The 14,479-nt window shown below is 40.4% G+C and overlaps 1 protein-coding gene across 6 annotated transcripts in view; it reads right to left on the bottom strand.

Moving 5' to 3' along the window:
• The window catches only part of syt2 (synaptotagmin 2), a 196,466-nt gene that overhangs the window by 108,543 nt on the left and 73,444 nt on the right, over positions 1-14,479 (bottom strand). For all 6 annotated transcript variants that reach the window (XR_010005531.1, XM_008109892.3, XM_008109894.3 and 3 more), the window contains exon 2: positions 1,696-1,735. The gene's annotated coding sequence lies outside the window, so the exon portion shown is untranslated. The remainder of the gene's footprint in view (positions 1-1,695; positions 1,736-14,479) is intronic.

Consider the following 14,479-nt stretch of genomic DNA (forward strand, 5'->3'; position numbering starts at 1 on the left):
ACACCCAAATGAACATAACATTAGCCCAACAGTGCCTTTTCTCTTCAAAAGAAGAAGGAAAATGCAAACATGTATTTTGAACATCATAGCAAGAACAATTTAGAGGCAATCTGGAATGAAGATTCATCAAGGAAGGAAAGGGCTAATAATTCCTCCTTGTCACTTTTTCCCTTCTCATAATTTATTCCTGAAGTAACTGTTCAATTAAAATTAAGTCTGCCTGACTATTACAGCGTTTCTATGCAATATACTTATAGTTTGTCTTTTAATCTCATATGAGAGTTGCTGACAAATAGATATACTTACCACTGCCTTGTGAAAAAGCAACTTCATACATAACCAAAGCTCATTTCAGTGCAGCAAATAACATAGAGAACAACTTTAAAAAGAGATAATGTCAACAAGAAGTTACAGGTAGTTACAACTAGTCTCATAACAAACAGTTTTAAGTCGTAACTATTCAAATTCTCTTCTGTACATTGTTGTTGTTGTTATGGTGTGCCGTCAAGTGATTTCTAGCTTGTGGGGACCCTAAGGTGAAACTATCAGAGGGCTTTCTGGGGTTGAGATTGTGTGGCTTGCCCAGGGTCCTCCAATGTGTTTTCATCACCAAGCAGGGATCTGGGCCCTGGGCTCCAGAGTTACAGTGTAGCACTCAAATCACTATGCTACTACTTCTGCTCTACTCTTCTTCAATTTCCTCCATGACAGCTATACAAGAAACCTCAGTGCAGAAATTTCACTTTACTGTTATTGAATATGTGAAGGATCAGGAGGCCAGCATAGTGCTGAATGCTGTCGCAGAACTGGACTTAATATGTATAAGACAGATGAAGCCAGTTACTGATATACATTATTTTTCAATACTTTCATTGCCATGTTGAGTCACTATTATGTTAAAGTTCAGTCTGTTACAGATATTTCGGATAATATCTTCCAAAACAATGTTGCTTCCAAAATGGTCTGTTTAATATATATGCAAAATCACAGAAGCATTGAGAACATTCCAAATGGATTACTTTAGTGTAAATCTTTAAAACAATTCCCTTTCCCCAAAGTCCCATCCACACCAGAAAGCCCCATTGTAGCTCCTGAGTATTACACATTCCTGGTTCACTCTTCTTCTTTCTTCTCTGCAGTTTGTTGCTGATGAAAGATGTTGTGAGGAGTTTGGATGCTCCAATCTTTTGTCTGTCCATCTTCCAGAAGTGTCTGTGCTTCTCGGAAAAACCTCCCAATGTCTTGGGAGGAAGGGAGCCAAAACCAACATTGTCCACTTCCTCTCTGCCCTCCAACAAACTCTTTTGAAGAACCCATCCAACGCCTCCTTAGAAGGAGCTACATGAAAGCCTTTCTTTGAACTGTCTCATCACATTTTAACCTAAATGAGTTCTACAGGATGTCTTTTAAATTAAATTCAAAAAGTTTCAGAATTTGGCAAGGGTGTTGCCTGGAGGGTCTGGGAAAATACACTTTCAATTATGGATGGTATTTTAATGAGTATTCACTTCCATAATGAGATACGTATGCTGCAGGCAGAGGAAAATTCCTCTCTCATACAGTTCCTCCATGATACAAGGACATAGACGAGTAGGTATATCAGTGTGCCTCTGCCCCACAAATATTTTCTCTCATACTTGCTGTGATGATGTAGTAGTGGAATAGCTAACAATTATGTCAAAGACAGGTACTCACCAGCAATTTGAGGTCTTGGCGTGCGAAATCACAACTTGAGCTGTAAGTAAACGGAAAAGGATTAGAATAACATCTGTTTCAGCTTCAAGATAGCTGGCAAAACAGATACATGCAATTAAGAATTTTCTGATGAGCACAAACAACCTGGGCTTGTAATGTTCTCCCTGTAAGTGCAAACATTGATTCACTACAGCATATTGTACATTCTAAAATTATATACATATAAACTGGAAATAGACTTTATTTCTGATGCACCTAGATCAGACCAATTGGTAAAGAACCTGTAAAACATATAGTCTATCTAACAGGGCAATATTTTCCACAGAGCAATCATGTGATCCAAGCATGCTTAAAAAAAGAGAATACCTCTAGATCAATACCTTAATTAAGAGGTAATTTCTATAATGACACTGGATGCTGCTTATCAATCCTATTCCAACTGACATCTCTAAGAAAAGTTAAAGCCAAAATATCTGACATATAATTCATGCAAATAGCTATTTTCAATCATTTCGTTGCATCTATTTTGATTTTTCAAAATTCTTTCCCTCTGGGATCCTATCTCTATGTAAAATCTATGCTGTTTAGTTGCTTTATTCAGCTATTACACAGAGAGAGATGGTGGAGGGAGGGAATTTGGGGGGATGCTCTTGGTCAATGCTCCTCAATATGGTCATCTATGAATGCTCCAAGTCTCCAGCTGTCAGTCCATAGTGAGTTTCTGAGAAAGATACAACTGTAGTCCATGGGCACAAATATGATACCAGTTCTGGGCATTAGAAAAGAAAATTGCAAGTCATCCACATTATAGAAGTAGGAGTCTAAGCTGTGCATTGGCACGTATATCAACTACATATCCTCTAAACCATGTTATTCTCACTATTTTTATTACTGGTGGCAACAAAGCACTCTTATAAGAATTTGAGATCTGTGTGTAGAGATAATCCCATGAGATAAAGCTGCATGCAGGTTGCTCTTGGAGTATTTTTATATCAAGAAATGTACAAACAGATTCTATATTATAGGGACAGGAATACCTATGTTAAAAAATAAAAGATTATTTTTGGGAGAACAAGGTTCTCACCTAGTGCCGAATGACTCACATGATTCCCTCTGAATAACACATTGATGAATTGCCACTAAACTGTCACATATTGTAATCTCCCTTTCATGTTTTTTTATTTAAAGATGACTGCAAAATATCAGGTGCTCTAAGCTCACCAACTCTTGAACAACAATAAAATATCTTCAACTTAAAAGTTCTACAAAGGTTTTTGTGGTTGTAGCTCCACCAATGAATACTTTGTGCACAAAAATCCACTATGCAGATCCATATTTTAAATGCCACCCAGGAGACCAGACCTGGGTCGCATATCTTGTTCACTGCTGTCAAGTCAACTTTGACTAATGACATGCTATAAATGAGAGACCTTTAAGTCACCCTGCCATCAACAGCCCTGCTCAGGTTATTCAGTCTATCTATCCAGAATGTAGTTTTCCTCTTTTCCTACTATCTTCTAGGCAGGATTGTCGTATAACAGATCTGCAAATAAAACTCCATCTGAAACACATTTAATTTGCAAAAAAAGAACCCCTGAGTTTGTCAACCTACTGCTTTGCTCTGAGGTCTCAAAGGGCTCTTCCACACAGCCATAAAACGCAGAATATTAAGACAGATAATCAACAATATCTGCTTTGAACTGGGTTCTCTGATTCCACACTGCCATATAATCCAGTTCAAAGCAGATACTGTGGGATTTAATACAGCAATGTGGAAGGGGCCAAAGAGAACTGCTCCGCAAGTACAGTAACTGAACTCCACTTATTTAATGCCCAACTATTGATTTCTATCAAGAACATAAAGCATCTACACTTGCAATTCCTTCTCAGTGTAAGTCCAATGATGGCCTCTTTCGTGAGAAGAAAGCACCAAGCCATTTTTCTAGTGTATGCAAATACACATTTTGCAGAATTGTGCAAAGCTTTTGATAAATGGATGCATGCTTCCTCCAATTGAAACACAGACTGAAACTATTCGGATGGAAATGTACAAATTGTGCTGTACCAGATTAAAATTTGCAGTGTTTTGAATGGCCTGAAGGGGAAAAAGCAAAGATGCTGACTCAAGTTTGTTTCCAGGTCAGTCAAAAGCAACCTGATTCCATAACTGCAAGAAGCAATCTGAGTCGGAAAGGGGGGGGGGGGGGGAGAGGATTGAACAAAAACAATGTGAAGGGAGTGTATGTATTGTCTACTGTTTAAATGGCTTACAGTAGCTGAACTCAGGCTTGTACAATATCCTTGAAAACTGGACATTCGTACCTTAAATTACCTGAGAGGGGTGTCCCAAATGGTTTCCCACCTGAATAGCAGAAAATGAGACAAGCATGTCTCTCAATCACCACCACCACCACCAATTGTATTATGTACTTCATTTATTGCTTTCTTTTTAATGGTTGTGTTTTTACCAGTTTAGTTTGGTTTCAGTAGTTTCCTGTATGTGGCCTTTAGCCTAGATTTTAAGTTGGTAAATGATTCAATGGTTTTGCAGCTTCAAAGCCTGGCTGCTTCCTGCCTGGGGGACTCCTTTGTTGGGTGGTGTTAGCTGGCCCTGATTGTTTCCTATCTGGAATTTTTCCAGGGTTTTTTTTAGTGTTGTTCTTTATTTACTGTCCTGATTTTAGGGTTTTTAAATACTGGTAGTCAGATTTTGTTCATTTTCAAGGTTTCATCTTTTCTGTTGAAATTGTCCACGTGCTTGTGGATTTCAATGGCTTCTCTGTGTAATCTGATATACTGGTTGTCAGAGTGATCCATCGTTTCTGTGTTCTGAAATAATATGCTGTGTCCAGGTTGGTTCATCAAGGGCTCTGCTATGGCTGACTTCTCTGGTTGAGTAAGTTTGCAGTGCCTTTCATGTTCTTTGATTCGTGCTTGGGCGATGCTGCGTTTGGTGGTCCCTATGTAGACTTGTCCACAGCTGTGTGTACGGTAGACCCCTGCAGAGGGGTGAGGATCTCTCTTGTCCTTTGCTGAATGTAGCATTTGTTGGGTTTTCTTAGTGGGTCTGTAGATAGTTTGTAAGTTGTGTTTCTTCATCAGTTTCCTTATACGGTCAGTGGTTCCCTTGATGTATGGAAACATTAATAATGGAATGCTAGTGCAATGCAATCTCATCCGCCTGAGGTCAGCAAAAGAGAATGTATACTATCTGGAGAGCAGTATGTCCCCAGAGATATATGTAACAGACCAGCAATTATGCAATTCAAGATGATACATTACCCAGAATAAACTATTTTCAAATATAGAACTGGAAGAACTGCAAGCAAAGATCAATAACGTAGAAGAACAAAGGGGCAGGAATAAAGAGAAATCAATGGAAACTGCTAGCTTAGAGAAGAATGCATCTGAACCACTAACCCAAAAATGGGCTAGTACTGAAATTTTAAAAAGCAAAGAGATATGAAAAAAGAAATAAATACTATTTTTACTCAAAATAACAAAAGGCTACAAACCTAAATCTGAAACAGGTTATTGAATATGTCAACTTGGCAGTTCTTGTAATTCCAATGGTTACTTTTCAAGATGCAAACCAATTGCTGCATGGCATAGTGGGAACAGTAAGACGAGAACTAGGATGTGAGACTGAAGAACCAAACAACAACAACAAAAGGTGGAAAACCGAAATAGAAAATTAACTTAAATTAAAACTTGGTAAATCTGGAAAGATGTCAGTTTTTTAAAAAAACTTTAAGGATGGAAGGTTTTAAAATATCTGCAGCTGAGCCAGGCTGGTTTTTGACATCAGGCTTCTGCAGGCTTCTATTCCCATTAAGCTGCTGGTTTCCCCAAAGTATTGGGACTATGTTGTCAGCCCAGAAAGACTTAAGCAGCTGATTTGAAGTGGCTGTTCTTCTCATGCCAGACCATCCCATTCTTTAGTGGGACTCTCCCGCACCAGCTATGGCCTTTCTCAGACAGAGATAATGTAGGGCCCTTTCAAACAGGTCTTATATCCCAGGATCTGATCCCAGGTTTTCTGCTTTAAACTGGATTATATGAGTCCGCATATAATCTGGGATAAACAGAAAACCTGGGATCAGATCTTGAGATATAAGGCCTGTCTTGAAGAGCTCTTAGCTACTGTAGTCCATGCCTTGATAACCTATCGATTATATTACTATAGTGTGCTCTAGCTGGACATGCTCTTGAAGACAACTGAGAAACTATAAAATTGAGCAGCCCAACTGATGACTAGAAAAGAATACAAGAAGTCAAAGTGAATTCCAAGAATGAACCTTAAATAAGAACCTGTCAGTTGCTGGAGAACTTAGTTCAATAAATTAAGGCAACAAACATTTATATATGTGTGTATCCAAAAAATAATTCACAGGGAGTTAAATGGACGAGAAGGGGTTAGAACCCTGGTCTAATGCTACACTCAGAGCATTGCATCATTCTTGCTGTTTGTTTGAAAATTACCATAACTCCATCAAAATCAGCAAAATTTATTTCAGACAAAATATGTTTCTGGGAAGCATACATGAAATAAACCGAGTAATGAACTGAAATATCTCTCCCCAGTATATACCTTTCTGAAACTGAACGTTAGACAAAGCTAACTCTTTGAACCTACCCCCCCCCCCCCCCAAACTACTCATTGTTTTGTGATATTGCTCCCACTATTTTTCCTCCTATTAGCTGCAATGTGATGTCAGTTTGGTCGGGAGCCAGGTAATTTTAGGAAAAGACTTAATCAGCACTGCAGCCTGAACAAGATCCGGTTCACAAAAGGCTAGCATACTCATCATACGTGGGACTGTATGTGTGTGTAGGCGGTCTCCCTGGCTCCTGCTCAGCACGCTTCTTTATTTATTATTCATTTCAAAGCATAACCCCCTCCACCTCAATTCCTTCCCATCTATCACCAGAATAACTAAGAGGCACTAGCTCAAACATTAAAGCAGTAGCCTTAGATGTGCTTAGGAGATATCAATAAGTGTTGTTATTAAAGACAGAGAAAATATAAAGGGTACTAAAAAAAACAACTTGGTCTTAGCTTCTCCTTCTCCTAAGGGAACTCAAAATGAAATATTAGTGAGACAGTGTGTTAAACAAGGCAGCAAGCTTTAATTGAAGAACCACTGTAATCGATTGACCGAGGCTGTAATGTTATGCACACTTTGGTGGCAGGAAGAAATCAGTGAGACTTGCTCCTGCATAAACACACAGAGAATCATGCTCAAAAGCCTTAAATCACACATCATCAATTGGCCTTCTTGAGATTGAAAGTAATCAGTGACTGTGTTATATTGCTTTACAGAAAGCTATCCCTGCCAGAACTTGGGAAGGTTACTTTTGGAGATAATAATAATAATAATAATAATAATAATAATAATAATAATAATAATAATAATAATATTGCCATGATCCCTCTGTCAACAATCTTACAAAAAACAAATCTCGGCTATCAAATATCTAAGAATTCTCACAAAATTTCACATTTGATGTACATGGATGACCTGAAGCTATATGGGAAAACGGAAACTGAAATCCAGTCTCTGACCAACACTGTCCGAATTTTTAGCACTGATATCAACATGGAGTTTGGTTTGGACAAATGTTCGACAGTGGCATTGAAGAAGGGAAAAATCATTGAAAGTGAGGGCATAAATATGCCCAATGGCCAAACAATAAAGTGTCACCAGCCAGAGGCCTATAAATATCTGGGCATACTACAGCTGGACAACATCAAGCATGAACATGTGAAAACTGTGGTCAGCAAAGAATACACACAAAGGGTCAGAAAAATTAAAAGCAAGCTCAATGGAGGCAACACCATCAAGGCCATAAACACCTGGGCCATACCTGTCATAAGATATACTGCTGGCATTATAAATTGGACACAGGTGGAACTGGACAATTTGGACAGAAAAACAAGAAAACTCATGACCATTCATCATTCACTGCACCCTCGCAGTGATGTTGACCGGCTATATCTGCCTAGAAGATCAGGGGGCAGAGGACTCTTGCAAGTAAAGCAAGCAGTCAAAGAAGAAGAACATGCCCTGGCAGAATATGTCAAGCAAAGAGAAGAACCTGCTTTGATTGAAGTCAAAAATCAGAAACTCCTCAAAACACAGCAGACAAAAAACCAGTACAAGAAAACCGCACTACAAACTAGAGCTGACAGCTGGCACAACAAAACACTGCATGGAAAGTTCCTTGACAAAATTGAAGGAAAAGCTGATAAGGAGAAGACCTGGCTCTGGCTCACGAATGGGACCCTGAAGAAGGAGACAGAAGGCCTGATCCTTGCAGCCCAGGAGCAAGCCATCAGAACAAATGCAATTAAGGCCAAGATTGAAAAATCAGCTGATGACCCAAAATGCAGACTGTGCAAGGAAACCGACGAAACCATTGATCATATCCTCAGCTGCTGTAAGAAAATCGCACAGACAGACTACAAACAGAGGCACAACTATGTGGCCCAAATGATTCATTGGAACTTATGCCTCAAGTACCACCTCCCAGCAGCAAAGAACTGGTGGGATCACAAACCTGCAAAAGTATTGGAAAATGAACATGCAAAGATACTGTGGGACTTCCGAATCCAGACTGACAAAGTTCTGGAACACAACACACCAGACATCACAGTTGTGGAAAAGAACAAGGTTTGGATCATTGATGTTGCCATCCCAGGTGACAGTCGCATAGATGAAAAACAACAGGAAAAACTCAGCCGCTATCAGGACCTCAAGATTGAACTTCAAAGACTCTGGCAGAAACCAGTACAGGTGGTCCCGGTGGTGATGGGCACACTGGGTGCTGTGCCAAAAGATCTCAGCCGGCATTTGGAAACAATAGACATTGACAAAATCACCATCTGCCAACTGCAAAAGGCCACCCTACTGGGATCTGCACACATCATCAGAAAATACATCACACAGTCCTAGACACTTGGGAAGTGTTCGACTTGTGGTTTTGCGAAACGAAATCCAGCATATCTATCTTGTTTGCTGTGCCATACAACGTCGTTGTGTTGATAATAATAATAATAATAATAATAATTGTATGCTGCCTCCATCTCCCCAGCTGGGGACTCGGGGCGGCTCAGACGGGGAACAAGCTCAATATAATCACATAAAATCATAAAATAACAATTTAGACATCAGACAACACAATTTAAAAACAATTTAAAGAAGTCATAGTTAAAATCAACATAGTTAAAATGTTAAACAATCATCCAGGCATTAAAGGTCCAATATAGGATAACATCTGGGCAATAATCAAAACTCATTTAGGGAGTGTCTATTACAAATAGGACATACATCAAATAGATACAACAGGTAGGGAAGATAAATCTGAACAGGAATCAAACTAAAAAGTAAGCAGGGCAAGTTTCAGTGTAGATATGGACCTGGTTATAACGGACTTGTTTACTCAAAAGCACAACAGAACAGCCATGTTTTTAACTGCTGTCCTTCCACATCTGCATTTTGACTTTTGTGGATTTGATTATTCATGGACTTGATTAAAATTTTCTCTTAGGATTCTTTTAAGTTGCCCAGTGTGAGTTTATGGTCAACTTCTGCCAATCATGCTGGATCTCTATGTTCAGATTCCATATTCTATGATCTAGCAGGCATTGACTGTAGTGCTATGCTGGAAGACAGAAATTCCTAGAGATGTGCTCTCTTTGGTTGAAAAAAAAAGAGCATTCTTTCTTTGTGGTTTTGCACATTCATGGGGGTCCTGTGCCCCTAACTCCAGCAAATGGGAAGGTCTGGCTGTGGTTCTGAGAATCTGCTGGCAGTAGTTCTGCGAAACCATGATTGCGAGAGGATTTTCAGAATTGCAGCACAGAAGAGCAATCCTTTCAGATTTTGGTAATGCCTATAACAGAGCTTTACTTCCACCTCTTGATCTCTCTTGTATATTTATGTCCTAAACCTGGTACACTAACAATTCATTTGTAGAAAAAGTTATCCAGTGAATTATTTGTCAACAACAGGTACCATAAATTATGTTAAAGCCATACAATGCTTCTGCTATCTTTATGGAATGAATAATACGAGACTGTCAACATTTCTGAGAGCTGAAATCCCCGCAAACTGGATATATTTTCTTTGTGGTTTGCTCCAATATTCTGCAATAAGGGCAGGCCTGGCTCTATCATTAGGGATAGTGAGAAAATTGCCATAGGTGGTGGTTTTGGAGAGAAGGGCTATGACGAGACCTGAATCTGATGAACTCTGACTTTATTTTGTTTGAAGACAGAGCAGTGTATTTCACATTAACTACCCAACAAATAGCCTTTCACTGGCCTAAGTGTAGCAAAGGATGCTTCCCTATTGCTAGTGATTAAATACTGAAGTAGAATTTGATCATTCAGTCAGCTTCTACATGTGCACCAGGAAAGGACACTATTTTGTCCTTCAGCTTTGACAAAAAATGTTTTTTTCTGGCCTTGAATGCAAGCATGCCCCTGAGATCCAATTAATTTTCTATCCGGAGGTGACCTTGGAGGCCAAATAAAAAATGGAACTGTTATGCAGCATGAGGAGATTAGGAGATGATGCCGTTTAAGAACTCACTAACAGTTTTGACAGACAGGATGGTTCTCAGCTCTTGACCACCTTCTATCCCTCTTCTTACTTCACTCACTATAGAGCAGACTCTATCCTAATAATAATTGAAATCTTTTCCCTGTTAATCACAGGGAGAAGATGGGTTGCAATAGCTACTGCTGGAGGTTTAAGAAAGCAAATGAAGCAAGGAATTTGCACATCTACCTTTTCTTTTATCAAAAACTCTCTCCGCAGGTCCAACCCACCTTTAAAGCAATGCCTACACCTTGAGAACGGAGTCTTGGTGAAAGGCTTGGCAGAATCAACACTAAAGCTCTCTGGGATCCAGGGATGAAAATGTAATTGAAGTATCATCTGGCTAGGGAGCTCCTAGACAATTCCAGATTATGTGAAGTTACATCTCACTCTCAAAAAGAGATCTTCAGTATCTTAGGTGTACATGTGCATGTGTGTTCATCAAATGCTAGCAATTGGAGTCCTATGTCTATTTCAGAATCTTTTGTTGCATTGTTAAGTAGTATTGTTAAGGAGAAGGGACCATTGCTATATGGACCTACAACCTTTCACCACACTCCCTAAACTATCTTGCTAGCCCCAAACTGTGGTTGAGAGTCCTATGCCACTGTTAGCATGGTAAAAAGGTCAATCTGCCAGGCCAGTAGCCATCTGTACATGCAATAGAGATAGATGATGTACTATCCTTTGCTTCATGCAACAAAAAATGTGCATACTAATTTAAGGAATTAACACTTGCCCTCCCTTATTTAACTGCTTCATGTGATTTTTTAGTTCATTTTCTCCTAGACTTGCCCACTTTTGGGATCATTGCCTACCTGGGTGAAAAGCATGGAGGAAAATGGTAAAGTGATTTGAAGGGCTTCTTATATAAGCTCATGTTTATAATCATACAAGCAGCGCATGGCGAATGCATGCATTTATACAATAGGAAGCAAAATTCATTTTATTTATTTTTTGTCTTACATCCTGCCTTTTTTCCTAACATGGGAGCCAAGGTAGCTTACATCAAAGTTAAAAGAAGATAGAGCTAAAACCAGTTAAAACAAAATTAAACTATTGTAGTAAAACAGCATTAATTTTAAAAGCATTTAAAACATTAAAGAAAAAGAATGCAGCACATACACACCCACACACAGTAAAAATATCCTTTCGCACAACTAATTCATCATCAAATGTCTGTTGAAAAGGAAAAGGACAGCAGTGAGAAGACCAGCGTATCGTCTTATGCAAGGGAATTCAGGAGTCTGGGAGCAGTCCTGAAGAAGGCCCTTTTCTGTGTCTTCATCAGACAGGCCTGTGGCAGAGGTGAGGCCAAGAGACAGTCCTTCTCTTAGGATCTTAAAACTAAGGAACATTCATATTGAATAGTCTGGACATAAATCATAAACATTTTCTCAGTTTTAGATGCCTAAAGAGATTTTTGTTTCATGGCTGAGTGGCTCTTTCATGAGCAAATTCAGCATGCTAACCACTGCACCAAAACACAAGCAATGTCTTGGCATGCATCCTTTCATCTGTTCCATAGAATAGTAGAGTTGGAAGAGACCTCAAGGGCCATCTAGTCCAACCCCCCGCTAAGAAGCAGGAAATCGCATTCAAAGCACCCCCGACAGATGGCCATCCAGCCTCTGCTTAAAAGCCTCCAAGGAAGGAGCCTCCACCACAGCCTGGGGGAGAGAGTTCCACTGCCGAACAGCCCTCACAGTGAGGAAGTTCTTCCTGATGTTCAGGTGGAATCTCCTTTCCTGTAGTTTGAAGCCATTGTTCCGTGTCCTAGTCTGCAGGGCAGCAGAAAATAAGCTTGCTCCCTCCTCCCTATGACTTCCCCTCACATATTTGTACATGGCTATCATGTCTCCTCTCAGCCTTCTCTTCTGCAGGCTAAACATGCCCAGCTCTTTAAGCCTCTCCTCATAGGGCTTGTTCTCCAGACCCTTAATCATTTTAGTTGCCCTCCTCTGGACGCTTTCCAGCTTGTCAGCATCTCCCTTCATCTGCGGTGCCCAAAACTGGACACAGTATTCCAGGTGTGGTCTGACCAAGGCAGAATAGAGGGGGAGCATGACTTCCCTGGATCTAGACGTTATTCCCCTATTGATGCAGGCCAAAATCCCATTGGCTTTTTTAGCTGCCGCATCACATTGTAGGCTCATGTTTAACTTGTTGTCCACGAGGACTCCAAGATCTTTTTCGCACACACTGCTGTCAAGCCAGGCGTCCCCCATTCTGTATCTTTGATTTCCATTTTTTCTGCCGAAGTGAAGTATCTTGCATTTGTCCCTGTTGAACTTCATTTTGTTAGTTTCGGCCCATCTCTCTAGTCTGTCAAGATCGTTTTGAATTCTGCTCCTGTCTTCTGGAGTGTTAGCTATCCCTCCGAGTTTGGTGTCATCTGCAAACTTGATGATCGTGCCTTCTAACCCTTCGTCTAAGTCGTTAATAAAGATGTTGAACAGAACCGGGCCCAGGACGGAGCCCTGCGGCACTCCACTTGTCACTTCTTTCCATGATGAAGACGACGCATTGGTGAGCACCCTTTGGGTTCGTTCGCTTAGCCAATTACAGATCCACCTAACCGTAGTTTTGTCTAGCCCACATTTTACTAGTTTGTTTGCCAGAAGGTCGTGGGGGACTTTGTCGAAGGCCTTACTGAAATCTAGATATGCTACATCCACGGCATTCCCTGTATCGACCCAACTCGTAACTCTATCGAAAAAAGAGATCAGATTAGTCTGGCATGACTTGTTTTTGGTAAATCCGTGTTGACTATTAGCAATGACCGCATTTGTTTCTAAGTGTTTGCAGACCACTTCCTTAATGATCTTTTCCAGAATCTTGCCTGGTATCGATGTGAGGCTGACCGGACGGTAATTGTTTGGGTCGTTCTTTTTTCCCTTCTTGAAGATAGGGACCACATTCGCCCTCCTCCAATCTGCTGGGACTTCTCCTGTTCTCCAAGAACTCTCGAAGATGATTGCCAGTGGTTCTGAAATAACTTCCGCTAGTTCCTTCAATACTCTTGGATGTAGCTGATCTGGCCCTGGGGACTTGAATTCGTTTAGAGTAGCCAGGTGTTCCTGGACAACTTGTTTCCCTATTTGGGGTTGGATTTCCCCCAATCCTTCGTCCATTCCATGTTGCTGAGGTTGAAGATGGCTTTCTTTTTGTGAGAAGACCGAGGCAAAGAAGGCATTAAGCAGTTCTGCCTTTTCCCTGTCCCCTGTCACCATCACCCCATCTACTCCTTGCAGTGGCCCTATCGCCTCCTTTTTCTTCCTTTTTCTACCAACATAAGCAAAAAAACCTTTTTTGTTGTTTTTTATGTCCCTGGCAAGCCTGAGCTCATTTTGCGCTTTAGCCTTGCGAACCTTTTCCCTACAGGAGTTGGCTATACGTTTGAATTCTTCTTTGGTGATTTCTCCCCTTTTCCACTTCTTGTGCATGTCACTTTTGAGCTTTAGCTCAGTTAGAAGTTCTTTGGACATCCATTCTGGCTTCTTTGCACTTGTCTTATTTTTCTTCTTTGTTGGCACTGTTTGCATTTGCGCCTTGAGTATTTCACTTTTGAAAAACTCCCATCCATCCTTAACTCCCTTGTTTTTTAATATCGGCGTCCATGGAATGCCGCTCAGTAATTCCTTCATTTTTTGGAAGTCAGCTCTCTTAAAGTCCAGAATGCGTGTTTGACTTGTCTTAGTTTCAGCATTCCTTTGTATTGCAAACTGCAGGAGCACATGGTCACTTGCCCCTAAGGATCCAACCACTTCAACTGTATTGATCAGGTCTTCCACATTTGTTAAGATTAGATCAAGAGTTGCTGATCCCCTTGTTGCCTCTTCTACCTTCTGGACCATAAAATTATCTGCAAGGCAAGTGAGGAATTTGTTGGACTTTGTACTCTTGGCTGAGTTTGTTTTCCAGCAGATATCGGGATAATTGAAATCGCCCATGACTACTATATCTCTTCTTTGTGCCTGTTTGGTCAGCTGTTGACAGAAGGCTTCATCAAGTCCTTCATCCTGACTCGGAGGTCTGTAGTAGACACCCACGACAAGATCTTTTTGAGTCCCGGTTCCCTTGATTCTTATCCAGATGCTTTCAAGCTGGTTTCCCGGATTACAGTCTTGCATTTCTTCTGCAACGTAACTGTTTTTGACATATAAAGCTACTCCCCC

This window comes from Anolis carolinensis, chromosome 4, assembly GCF_035594765.1.
Source record: "Anolis carolinensis isolate JA03-04 chromosome 4, rAnoCar3.1.pri, whole genome shotgun sequence".
NCBI lineage: Eukaryota > Metazoa > Chordata > Lepidosauria > Squamata > Dactyloidae > Anolis > Anolis carolinensis.